The sequence below is a fragment of the Sciurus carolinensis genome, chromosome 4 (assembly GCF_902686445.1).
Source record: "Sciurus carolinensis chromosome 4, mSciCar1.2, whole genome shotgun sequence".
Lineage (NCBI taxonomy): Eukaryota > Metazoa > Chordata > Mammalia > Rodentia > Sciuridae > Sciurus > Sciurus carolinensis.
In genome coordinates this window covers 86,839,674-86,853,816 of record NC_062216.1, presented here as the reverse complement: position 1 = coordinate 86,853,816, position 14,143 = coordinate 86,839,674, and the positions used below count along the sequence as shown (strand labels likewise).

General features: G+C 35.4%; 1 pseudogene; it reads left to right on the top strand.

Annotated features, from left to right (window-relative positions):
* The first annotated feature begins 13,205 nt into the window (after nucleotides 1–13,205).
* On the top strand, nucleotides 13,206–13,560 carry LOC124983868 (small nuclear ribonucleoprotein Sm D2-like; annotated as a pseudogene).
* The last annotated feature ends 583 nt before the right edge of the window (nucleotides 13,561–14,143 follow it).

Here is a 14,143-nt window from a genome sequence, read left to right as displayed (position 1 = left end):
TGAGACGCTGCCTCCTGCAGTATACGGTCCACATAGCCCTGGAGCTTGAAAGGTTTCTGAGAGGCAAAAACCAAACTATCTTGATAGTTAAGTAATGCTTTTTGGAAGTTTTTGGTGGTAGTGGTGATGGAGTTTGTTTGTTTGTTCCCTTAATTAGGGTTGGAGGAGGAAAATAGTATATGAACTTAAAAAAAAGTTTGCAATTATTCAAAGGAAAATGCTTGCTAATTGTGCAAATATTTCTGAGTCAGTTGCCTTTCCACGGTCCCTGGCGCCTGGCCTGCCCCTTTGTGCTTTGTGCCACCTGGTTTGCAGCTGAACGAAGAACAATCCTCTCCATTTTGCATTAGTCTTGCTTGAAGAGTTCATAAGAAAACAGTGATACCAAATGTGGCAGGCTCTTGAGAAAGTGTAATTACACAGAAACAAATAGGGTATGTGTTAGCCTAAATACGTCTGGAGTGATTTATTATTTTTGTTACAGTTCAATAAGTTTTTGTCTTTGATGTGGAGGTTTTCAATAAGGAAATGTAGGGTAAATTCTAACAGTAAAATGAGCATTACAAAAGCAGGAACTCTGGATTCAGAACTACCTACGTGTGAAACCCAGCTCCAGTTCTTACTAGCTATGTGACCCAACTTAAGTTGCTTAACCTCTCTGTGTTCCAATTTCCTCAGTCATGAAATGGGGACAACAGTAGTATTTACCATCTATGTAGTGAATGATTTAATATTTGTAAAGCACTAGAACAAAGCCTGACTCATAGTCAATGCTATATAAGTATTTTTTTAGTGTTATAGTAATGTTTGTTAAATAAATAAATTTGGGAGAAATCTAAATCCATTTTTTTCCTTTCACAACCACTCCCATGACTCTTTTCTAGTCTGTAAAACTCTCTCTCTCTTTTTTTAACCTTTTTTCCCCCTCAGATATACTTTCTTAATCTCCCATCATTATGGAGAAAATAAGAATTGAACACTCAAAGAGCAGGAAGGTATTCCTCATGGGTGGGGTTTAGTCTTTCACCCATAAGAAAAGGACCTGAGGTCCAGAAAGACTGACCAGGGTCAAATAGCTAATATAAATGGTAATTTCTGATCAGACATTCAAATACTCCTTCACCAAAGTAAGTTTTTTCTGATGTAGAACTTCCAATTATTTCCCACCCCTCTTTCCCCCACCCACTCTTTCTCCCCCATGTGGAGCTGGGGATTATGTACCTTGCTCATCTATGTTCTTGGTAACCTTTCTAATCTAGTTGCTTGAATTCCCCTATGCTGGTATAAATAAAATGCCCATAGAAACAAAAACATGGAGATACAGGTTAAAACAGGAGTTGTTTTGTTTGCTTATGTGATATGTAAACTTATATACATTGAATGGGTAAATGAAGCATAAAATTTAAGTCACAGTTGATTTTGTATGTAGAGAAATAACCTTATGTAAATATAAAAGAATGGAATAGGTAATGTTCTAAAATTCAAATGAGTGCCAATTCCCATACATAAAAAGAATACATCTCATACATGGATTCTAAACTAAAAAGCTTCTCAGCAAAGGAAACAATCAATAACGTGAAGAGAGAGCCTACAGAATAGGAGAAAGTCTTTGCTACATGCACCTCAGATAGAGCATTCATCTTCAGGATATACAAAGAACTCAAAACGCTTAATACCCAAAAAAACAAATAACCCAATCAATAAATGGGCTAAAGAACTGAACAGACACTTCAAAGAAAGAGAAATAAAATCAATCAACAAATTTATGAAAAAAATGTTCATCATCTCTAGCAATTAGAGAAAGCAAATCAAAACTACTATTTCATCTCACTCCAGTCAGAACGGCAATTATCAAGAATACAAGCACCAATAAATATTGGCAAGGATGAAGGGGAAAAAGGCACACTCATACATTGCTGGTGAGATTGTAAATTGCTGTAACCATTATGGAAATCAGTATGGAGATTCCTCAGAAAACTTGGAATAGAACCACCATTTGACCCAGCTATCTCAATCCTTGGTCTACACCCAAAGGACTTAAAATCAGCATACTACAATGACACAGTCACATCAATATTTACAATAGTTCAATGCACAAAAACTAAACTATGGCCAACCTAGGAAGATGATAGAATGAACTGTACATTATTACCTTATGTGCATATATGATGATATAACCAGTGTGATTCTACATCATGTACAACCAAAAGAATGAGAAGTTATACTCCATTTATGTATGATGTGTCAAAATGCATTCTACTGTCATGTATAACTAATTAGAATTTAAAAATAAATAAAAACCAATGTATCCCATACAACTAAAATAGCAGGCATATTCAAGTTACTACCATGAAGAACAAGATCAGGGTGCTATCATGGATGAGAAAAAGGGACTAATTTATCTGGGGGACCTAGGAAGGTTTCTCTGTGGATGTGGCCTGGGACTGAAAACTGAGCAATGTGTGGAATAAAAAGTGTTCTAGGTTAAACAGCACAAGTGTGGGGCCCAGTTCAAAGAAGAGCTCAGTGCTGTTGAACCAGGGGCTACAAGAGGCCAGTTGTGCCAACTGGTAGTAAGCGATGAAATGATTCAATGTGTGGAGATCAGGTAGTTGCCAGGACCTGGCAGGGGGATGGGGAAATGTTGGTGAAAGGGTACAAAGTTTTAGTTGGCCAGGTCGAATAAGTTTTAGAGATCTATTGCATGATGTGGTGACTACAGTATATCATAATGTATTCCTGAAAACTGCCAAGAGATTAGAACATAAATGATCTTACCATAAAAATGAGAAATATGTGAAGCAATGGATATGTTAATTAGCTTGATCTAATCATCTCACAATGCATGCACATATCAAAACATCATACACACTGAAAACATATGCCATTTTGTTTGTAAATTATATCTTAATATTTTACAAGTAAAAATAAGACAAAAAAGTAAATGAGACTGGATGGAGAAGCAGGGGCTACAGCCTGCAAAGCTTTCAAGGCAATATTAGGGGTTTATATAAGGGAACTCTTAAAATATGCTAAATAAGTAAAGTACTTGATTCTATTTACATTTTAAATAAATTATTATGATTACTGGTGGGGAGAATAAGTTGCAGGGGAGTTAAGAATAGAAGGAGAGAGACCAATTAGGAAGTTTTCCCAATAGTACAGGAGAGAGGTAATGATTGATTTGACTGAAGTAAGAGGGTAGTGAAGACATGGGGAAAAAAATCAATCATTGCAAGAAATACTTTGGAATTTGAAGTATCTTTACTTCAGTGTGAGAAATTGAAAGAATGGGGGTGTAAAGAAAGTTTCTATCTTTTTGTCCTGAGTTTCCTTTTTCAGTCAATCCCTGTATTCTCTATTTTCTGATCAACTTTCTATTCTCTTAAGACATTGTGTGAAGAAGAAAGATAATGGAATCCAGGCTTTGCTCTTAAAAGTTTGCAAGTTTTAGCAAAGTACAGGCATTAAAACAGGGACACAGGCCAATGGAACAAACAGAAAGGTCAGAAGTAAATTCATGCATTGCCAAAAGACGAAAAATAGTAAATAAATTCAACATCCTTTCATGATGAAAGCCCTGAATAAACTAAGCCTGGAAGGATCACACCCCAACATAATATATATACAAGAAACCCAGTCAACATCACACTGAATGAGGGAAAACCGAAAGCATTTCCCCCAAAATCAGGAACAAGACAAGTATACATGCTCACTATTCTTATTCAATATAGTACTTGAAATCTTAGCCAGAGCAGTCAGACAAGAAAATATAAATAAATAAAAGGAATACAAATAGGAAAGGAGGAGATCAAATTATCCCTAATTGCAGGGATAATTTAATTTCCTAAAGATTCCACCAAAGGTTCTTAAAACTGATAAACAAATTCAGCATAGTAGCAAGATACGAAGTCTACATTTAAAAAAGAGGAGCCTTTCTAAACACCAATAATGAACTCACTGAAAAAGTAACCAGGAAAACAATCTCAATCTCGATAGCCTAAAAATATAATAAAAAATTTACTAATGAACACACCTAACCAAGCAGGTTAAAGACATCCACAATGCTCTATCTGAAGTGCATGTGGAAAAGATTTTCTCCCACTCTGTAGGCTCTCTCTTCACATTCTTGATTGTATCCTTGCTGAGAAAAAGCTTTTTAGTTTGAGTCCATCTCATTTATTGATTCTTGCTTTTATTTCTTGTGCTTTGGGAGTCTTATTGAGGAAGTCTGATCCTACGTCAACGTGATGAAGATTCGGGCCCACTTTGTCTTCTATTAGGTGCAGGGTCTCTGGTCTAATTCCTATGCCTTTGATCCATTTTGAGTTGAGTTTTATGCAGGGTGAGAGGTAGAGGTTTACTTTCATTTTACTGCATATGGATTTCCAGTTTTGCCAGCACCATTTGTTGAACAGGCTATCTTTTCTCCATTGTATGTTTCTGGCTCCTTTGTATGAGGCTCCTACAGTATGGGGTGACTGTATTTATGTGGTTTTGTCTCTGTGTCTTCTATTCTGTACCATTGGTCTGCCTGTCTATTTTAGTGCCAATACCATGCTGTTTTTGTTACTACTGCTCTGTAGTATAGTTTAATGTCTGGTATTGTGATACCTCCTGTTTCACTTTTTCTACTCAGGATTGTTTTGCTATTTGAGGTCTCTTGTTCTTCCAGATGAAGTTCATGATTGCTTTCTCTATTTCTATGAGGAATGTCATTCACTTATCTCCAAAATTTATAAAGAACTTACAAAACCTTACAACAAAAATACAAAGAACCCAATCAATAAATGGGCCAAGGAACTGGACAGACACTTTACAGAAGACACACAGGCAATTAATAAATATATGAAAAAGTGTTCAAGATTTCTAGTAATTAGATAAATGCAAATCAAAACAACTCTAAGATTTTATCTTACTCCAATTAGAATGGCTTTTATCAAGAACACAAACAATAATAGATGTTGGCATGGATATGGGGAAAAAGGCATACTTTTACATTACTGGTGGAGTGGTAAATTGATCAAGCCACTCTGGAAAACAGTATGGAGAATCCTAAGAACACTTGGAATGGACCCACCTTTTGACCCAGTTATCCCACTCCTCGGTTTATACCCAAAGGACCAAAAATCAGCAAACTACAGTAACACAGCCACATCAATGTTTATAGCAGCTCAGTTCACAATAGCTAGATTGTGGAACCAACCTAGATGTCCTTCAACAGATGAATGGATAAAGAAACTCTGATATATATACACAATGGAAAACTATTCAGCCATAAAGAAGAATAATATTATGGCATTTGCAAATAAATGGATGGAATTGGAGAATATCATGCTAAGTGAAATAAGCCAATCCCAAAAAACCAAAGGCCAAATGTTTTCCCTGATAAGTGGAGGATGATACAAAATGGGGGTGGGGGGTGGGGAATGAGAGAATAATGGGGGAACTTTAGAATATGTAGAAGAAAATGAGAGGGAGGGGGGTATGAAAAATGGTGGAATGAAACAGACATCATTACCCTATGTACATGTATGATTACACGAATGGTATGAATCTACATTGTGTACAACCATGGAAACGAAATTATGTACCCCATTTGTGTACAATGAATCAAAATGCAGTCTATAAAAAAAAAGCTAAATAAAAATAAAAAATAAAAAAAGAAATAAAGAACAAAAAAAAGATATCACAATGAAAATTATAAAACACTGAAGAAAGAAATTTAATGAGACACTAGAAAATGGAAAGACCTCTTATGTCTATAGATTAGGAAAAGCAATGTTGTTAAAAGGTCATATTAACCAAAGCAATCTACAGATTCAGTGCAATTTCCAACAAAATGCAAATGACATTCTTCACAGAAATAGAACAGTTCTAAAATTCATATAAATGTACCAAAGATGCCAAATAGTCGAAGCAATTTTAAACAAAAAGAATGTTGGGGGCATCACTACAAAATATACTAGAGCCTTAGCAACAAAAACAGCACTGTATGGGCACAAAAACAAACATGTAGACCAATGGAGTAGAATAGAGGAGTCAAAAATAAATCCATGCGTCTACAGCCATGTGATTCTAGACAAAGGTGCCAAAAGATACTTTAGAGAAAAGATAGCCTGTTCAACAAGTGGTGCTGGGAAAGCTGGACATTCACATGTAGAAGATTGATACTAGTCCCTATCTCTCACCCTGTAAAAAAACAACTAAAAATGAATCAGATATCTTAATGTAAGACCTTAGACTTAAACTACTAGGGGAAAATACTTTATAGATAGAAATCTAAAGAAGGCAGAAATGCAACAGCAGCAGATGGGTTGTTTTAAAGTTACTTTCCTTGTAAAGGTTAAGTAAGAAAGAACATCCTTATCATGTCAGGCACAGAATGACAAATACCACAAGATCTCATATGTAAAAATATTTTTTTAGAGTGTGCAGGGGTGAGAAAGGAACTGAGATGTTGATCAAAGAATCAACATTTCAGTTAGACATGTGGAATGATTGAACATTACTAAGAGAATAGACTTCCAGTATTCTCAACACAATTGAGTATGTGAGGTAATGCATATGTTAATTAGCCTGATTTAGCCATTACACAATGCACATATTCCAAAACATCATGTTGTACATCATAAATTTCATGATAAGAATAAATAAATAAAGTTCACAAGCTTTAGGACTTCATTGTGGAGGAAAATGTGTGCTAGGTTCATGATGATTGAAAAATTCTAGGAAGAATTTCATATGCCAAGATAATTCCTGTTATCTGTACCTTAAATTCCACCAATAGAATATTCATTTGGGCCTGGACAGCATTTCCAGTCTCAGGAATTTTCAACTGGAATGCAAATATCTGAAGCAAGGTTAACACTACCATTCACTCACTTCTGAAAGAAATGTTTTAGCAGATCGCTGTATATGAGTTACATCCTAATTCTGGGAAAGGTAAAAGCATAAGAGACAATATACTGAAAGGGACACCTACTTTTGGCTTTTGACAAGCAGTCTTTACTGTCACTTATAGATTACGTTATCTTCTTGGGATCTGGGCAGATGAATACTTATGTGAATAATTAGTTGAACCAGATAAGAAGAGTGCATCTTGAACAGTTTAGAATAGGGTAAAAATTGAGAATAAACCATGCTTTATTTTCAAGGAAGACTAAAGCAGTATTGTGTTCTTTTTTTCTGTACATTGGAAGAAAGATCAAGAGTGAAACTAATTATGCTGGAAAAGCACATCCAGCCAGATATTTGGAAAACGAGTTTGGAGCAAGTAAAAGCAAAGACTTCAAAGTAATAAAATAATTAGAAGTTGAGTGAGAAATCGCTGAAGACAGAAAGATCTAAGAAAAGTCAGTACAAATTAAGTATAGAATCTAGATGGTGACTTGTATGTAAATAAAAATACTGTATAGTAAAGGTAATAAAGTAGAGGCTGTAACAAATGAACACTTGTAAGAATTAATATTGAAAGTGTGAATAAAACCCCAGTTATTTCATTCCTTTATTCATAGTATTTAAAATGCATTAAAAACTTGCTCTATAGAAATCAGTTTTTTTATTTGTTCTATTTAGTTATACATGACAGAAAAATGCATTTGATTCACTGTACACAAATGGAGTACAACTTTTCATTTCTCTGGTTGTACACAATGTAGAGTCACACCATTCATACAATCATACATGTATATAGGGTAATGATTTCTGTCTCATTCCATCATCTTTCCCACCCCCTGCCGTCTACCCTCACCTCATCATCCTCTGCACAACTCAAAGTTCCTCCATTCTTCTCTTTCTACCTCCCATTGTGTATCAGCATCCACTTATCAAAGAAAACATTTGGCCTTTGGTTTTTTGGGATTGACTTATCTCACTTAGCATAATATTCTCAAAAGCCATCCATTTAGCTGCAAATGCCATAATTTTATTCTTCTTTAAGGCTGAGTAATATTCCATTGTGCATATATACCACAGTTTCTTTATCCATTCGTCAATTGAAGGGCATCTATGTTGGTTCCACAATCTAGCTACTGTGAATTGAGCTGCTATAAGCATTGATGAGGCTGCATTACTGTAGTATGCTGATTTTAAGTCCCTTGAATATAAGCCAAGGAGTGGTATAGGTAGGTCAAATGGTGGTTCTATTCCAAGTTTTCTGAGGAATCTCCACACTGCTTTCCAGAGTGCATTCTCACCAGCAATGTATAAGTGAACCTTTTCCCCACATCGTCACCAATATCTACTGTTGCTTGTATTCTTGATAATTGCCATTCTAACTAGAGTGAGATGAAATCTTAGAGTGGTTTTGATTTATATTTCTATAATTACTAAAGATGTTGAACACTTTTTCATATATTTGTTCATCAATTGTATATCTCCTGTGAAGTATATGCTCAGTTCCTTAGCCAATTTATTGATTGGGTTATTTGTATTTTTGGAGTTAAGTTTTTTGAGTTCTTTATAAATTCTGGAGATTAGTGTTCTATCTGAAGTGTGTGTGGGAAAGATTTTCTCCCATTCTGAAGGCTCTCTCTTCACATTATTGATTGTTTCCTTTGCTGATAAGAAGCTTTTTAGTTTGAATCCACCCCGTTTATGGATTCTTAATTTTACTTCTTGCACTTCATAAGTCTTATTAAGGAAGTCAGGTCCTAAGTCAATATGATGAACATTTGGGTTGACTTTTTCTTCTATTAGGTGCAGAGTCTCTGTTCTAATACCTAAATTGTTGTTCTAAAATGACTTGAGTTTTGTGAAGGGTGAGAGGGATTTAATTTCATTTTGCTGCATATGGATTTCCAGTATTCTCAGCACCATTTGTTGAAGAGGCTATCTTTTCTCCATTGTATGTTCTTGACTCCTTTGTCTAATATGAGATAACTGTATTTATGTAAGTTTGTCTCTGTGTCCTCTATTCTGTATCATTGGTCTACCTGTCTATTTTAGTGCAAATACCATTCCTTTTTGTTACTATTGCTTTGTAGTATAGTTTAAGGGCTAGTTTTGTGATGCCTCCTGCTTCACTCTTCCTGCTAAGGATTGCTTTGGCTATTCTGGTCTCTTATTTCTCCAAATGAATTTCATGATTGCTTTCTCTATTTCTATGAAGAATGTTATTGGGATTTTAATTGGAATTGCACTGAATCTGTATAGTGCCTTTTGTAGTATGTCAATTTTAACAATATTAATTTTGCCTATACAAGAACATGGGGGGGTCTTTCCATCTTCTAAGGTCTTCGATTTCTTTCTAAAGTAGTTCAAGTAGTTTTTGTAGTTCTCATTGATTCCCAAGTTTTTTGTTTTTTTTTTTTTTTTTGAGGCTATTGTGAATGGGGTAGTGTTCTTTATTTCTCTTTCAGTGGATTATTGATGTATAGGAATGTGTTGGATTTATGAGTATTGATTTTACATCCTGCTACTTTGCTGAATTTATTTATGAATTCTTGAAGTTTTCTGGTGGAATTTTTTGGATCTTCTAAATGTAGAATCACGTCATCAGCAAATACTGATAGTTTTAGTTCTTTTCCTATTCGTATCCCTTTAATTTCTTTCATTTAATTGCTCTGGCTAGAATTTCCAGGACTATATTGAATAGAAGTGATGAAAGAGGGCATCCCTGTCTTGTTTCAATTTTTCTCCATTTAGAATGATGTTGGCCTTGAGCTTTACACAAATAGCCTTTACAATGTTGAGGTATGTTCCTACTATCCCTGGTTTTTCTAGTGTTTAGAACATGAAGGGGTGCTGTATTTTATCAAACACTTTTTCTGCATCTATTGAAATGATTATATGATTCTTGTCTTTAAGTCTACAGATGTGATTAATTGATTTCCGTATGTTGAACCAACCTTGCATCCTTGGGATAAACCCCACTTGATTGTGGTATACTATCTTTTAAATATATTTTTTATGTGATTTGCCAGAATTTTAGTGAGAATTTTTGCATGTATGTTCAGCAGGGATATTGTTCGGAAGTTTTCTTTCCTTGATGTATCTTTGTCTGGTTTTAGTATCAGGGTGATACTAGCTTCACAGAATGAGTTTGGAAGAGTTTCCATTTTTTCTATTTCATGGAATATTTTGAGGAGTATTGGTATTAGTTATTCTTTGAAGGTCTCGTAGAACTCAGCTGAGAATCTGTCTGGTCCTGGGCTTGTCTTGGTTGATAGACTTTTGATGGCATCTTGTATTTCATTGCTTGAAACTGATCTGTTTAAATTGTGTACGTCCTCCTGATTCAGTTTGGGAGGATCATATGTCTCCAGAAATTTGTTGATACCCTTGAGATTTTCTACTTTGTTGGAGTTTAGATTTTCAAAATAGCTTCTAATTATCTTCTATATTTCAGTAATGTCCATCATGATATTTCCCTTTTCAACATGAATTTCAGTAATTTGAGTTTTCCCTCTCCTTCTCTTCACTGGTGTAGCTAAGGGTTTATCAGTTTTGTTTATTTTTTCAGAGAACCAACTTTTTCTTTTGTCAATTTTTTCATTTTTTTTTTTTTTGTTTCCATTTCATTGATTTCAACTCCAGTTTTAATTATTTCCTGTCTTCTTCTACTTTTGGTATTGATCTGTTCTTCTTTGCTAGGGCTTTGAGATGTAATGTTAGGTCATTTATTTGTTGACTTTTTATTCTTTTAATGAATGAACTCAAAGCAATGAACTTTCCTCTTAGTACTGCTTTCATAGTATCCCAGAGATTTTGATATGTTGTACTGGTGTTCTCATTTACCTCTAAGAATTTTTTTTATCTTCTCCCTGATGTCTTCTGCTCTCCATGCATCATTCAACAATATATGATTTAGTTGCATGTGTTGGAGTAACTTCTGTTTTTTATTTTATCATTGATTTCTAATTTCATTACATTATGATCTGATATGATGCAGGGTAGTATCTCTTTTTTGTGTTTGCTAAGAGTTACTTTGTGCATAATATATGGTCTGTTTTAGAGACTGATCCATGTGCTGCTGAAAAGAAAGTGTATTCACTCCTCAATTAATGGAATATTCTATATGTTTGTTAAGTCAAAATTATTGATTGTATTATTGAGTTCTATAGTTTCTTTGTTCAGTTTTTGTTTAGAAGTCTACCCAGTGGTGAGAGAGGTGTGTTAAAGTCACCCAGTATTATTGTGTTGTGGTCTATTTGATTCCTGAAATTGAGAAGGGTTTGACACATATACATGTTGCATTGTTTGGGGCATAAATATTTACAATTGTTATGTCTTGTTGATGTATGATTCCCTTAAGCAGTATGAGATGTCCTTCTTTATCTCTAACTTTGGTTTGAAGTCCACTTGTCTGATATGAGGATGGAAACCCTTGCTTGTTTACCCAGTCAATGTGAATAGTTATGTTTTTTCCCATCCTTTCACCTTCAGTCTGTGGATGTCTTTTCCTATGAGATGAGTCTCTTGAATACAGCATGTTGTTGGGTCTTTTTTTTTTTTTTTTTTTTTATCCAATCTGCCAGTCTGTATTTTGATTATTGAGCTTAAACCATTAACATTGGTTATTAGTGACTTATGATTTATATTCCTGATCATTTTGGCTTATTTTTGGTTTTTAACTTGACTTGGTTTCTCCTTTGGTTGGCTTTTCCTTTGATGACTTCTATTGTTGTTTTTTATTTCCTCCTAATGAAATATTTCATGGAGAATGTTCTGTAGTGCAGGCTTTCTATTTGTAAATTCTTTTAACTTTTGTTTATCTAGGAAGGTTTTTATTTTGTCATCAAATCTGAAGTTTAGTTTGTCTGGATATAAGATTCTTGGTTGGTATTCATTTTCTCTCAGAGCAAGACCTCCTTGCTTTTAGGGTCTGGGTTGAGAGATCTGCTGATATCTGAATTAGTTTCCCCTTACATGTAATCTGTACCCTTTTCTCTTACAGCCTTTAAAATTCTATTCTTATTTTGTTTGCTCGGCATTTTCATTATAATGTGCCTTGGTGTGAATCTGTTGTAATTTTGTACATTTGGTGTCCTGTAAGCCTCTTATATTTTATTTTCCTTTTCATTCTTCAGGTTTGGGAAATTTTCTGATATTATTTCATAGAATAGATTGTTCATTCCTTTGGTTTGTATCTCTGTGCCTTCCTAATCCCAATAATTCTTAAATTTGGTCTTTTCATGTTATCCCATAATTCTTGAAGGTTCTGTTCATGATTTCTTACCATCTTCTCTGTGTGGTCAACTTTATTTTGAAGATTAAATATTTTGTCTTCATTGTCTGAGGTTCTCTCTTCTAAGTGATCTAGTCTGTTGATGATGCTTTCCATTGAGTTTTTAATTTGGTTTAGTGTTTCCTTCAAGGATTTCTGTTTGGTTTTTTTTCCCCAGAATCTCTCTTTATTGAAGTAAACTTTTGCTTCCTGCATTTGCTCTCCTCTTTATTGAAGTGATTTTTGTTGCCTGCATTTGCTCACTTATATCATCCTTTACTTTGTAGATGATTTTGATTATGTACAATCTGAAGTCCTTTTCTGACATTTTTTCTACTGTGCTGTCAATGTATTCTATTAATATAGCATCTTGGTTTGTTGGGGGCACTTTCTTATTTTGTTTTTTCATGTTATTCATATGTCTTCCCCTCTAACAGTACAGATACAAGGTATTACAGTTTCCACCTTATAGATTTATAGTGTTCCTGCAGATTTCTAATACCTTGCCTTTAAGGGGGAGACCAATATTAACAGCTCCCAATGCAAACAATATGTAGCCTTAAACCAAATAGCCCCTATTAAAATATTAACAGTGTGGTCTCAATAAACAGAGATGATGTGTTCAATTATTATCAACAACATAAACAACAGTTTCGCAATAAGGTCTACAATTTCTAAAGGTGGACCAAGAGAGAATAGGGGAGGGGTTTAGCATGTGATGTCAATGAGGTCAGAGGTGAGAATATAGAGGTACCAGATCATAGGAAGAATGAAGAGGAATCAAAAGAAGTGGGTTAAGAGGAGAAAAGAGAGAAAGAGACTATGAGGAAACAGATAAAAAAGAGGAAAATACAGAGAGTGAGTAAAAAAGAAAAAAAAAAGAAAAAAATGTAAAACAAAAAAAGAATGTACAACAAAAATGTAATATACTATTCAAACCTCCCAGTCCTCAACAGCCTGATGCGCTTTCTCCTCTCTCTTCAGAGGCAGAAGCAACGTGGTAGAGATGGTAGCGACAAGAGGACGAGCTATCACCATGAGCCTCCTCAACAAGCCAAGAGTGAGATGACCCCAGAGGAGCTACAGAAGCAGGAGGAGGAGGAATTTAACACAGGCCCACTCTCTGTACTCACACAGTCAGTCAAGAACAACACTCAGTGCTCATCAACTGCCACATCTACAAGAAACTCCTGGGCTGTGTGAAGGCCTTTGACAGGCACTGCAACATGGTGCTGGAGAATGAGAAGGAGATGTGGACTGAGGTCCCCAAGAGTGGCAAGGGCAAGAAGAAATCCAAGCCAGTCAACAAGGACTGCTACATCTCCAAGATGTTTCTGCATGGGGACTCCGTCATTGTGGTCCTGCAGAACCCCCTTATCACTGGCAAGTAGGGGTTCCTTCCCACTGTCAGAACTTGCTTCCCTTCCTGTGAAGTCTTGCTCTTTGTGATTGGAATAATAAAGTCCTGGTTTTTGTTAAAAAAAAAAAAAAAGCCTGATGCATGAAAATTACTTGATTACAAAGATGTTGGGAATGTGTGAGCAGGAAATATAAAATAGAAAAGAAAGCATGGGGTAAAAAAGTCTTGAAGGAAAATTGAACAATTGTTTCCATTGGTGATCAATATTGTCTCTGCTTCCCTTCTCTTCTGACAGGCGGGGTTGTCTGGAGTTTGCTGGTAACTCCACCCTCAGAATGATGACAGTTAATAAGGTGGGAGGATTAGACTTAGAGGCAGGACCCCTGGAGGCAGGGTATAGCAATTGCCAGTCCCACTGGAAGACTGCACCCTAGGACTCTCCTTTGGAGTCTACAAGTGTGACTCAGGAGCCTGGTCTTAGCTCTTTCCCTCAATTGTGGATGCCATAATTCCTGGTCTATAATTTAGTCTCTAAATTATATCTCTCCTGCCCCCACCCTTTCGACTTCCCAATCAGGAACCTCTCTCCCCAGAGGTCCTGCGGGCTGAGTGCT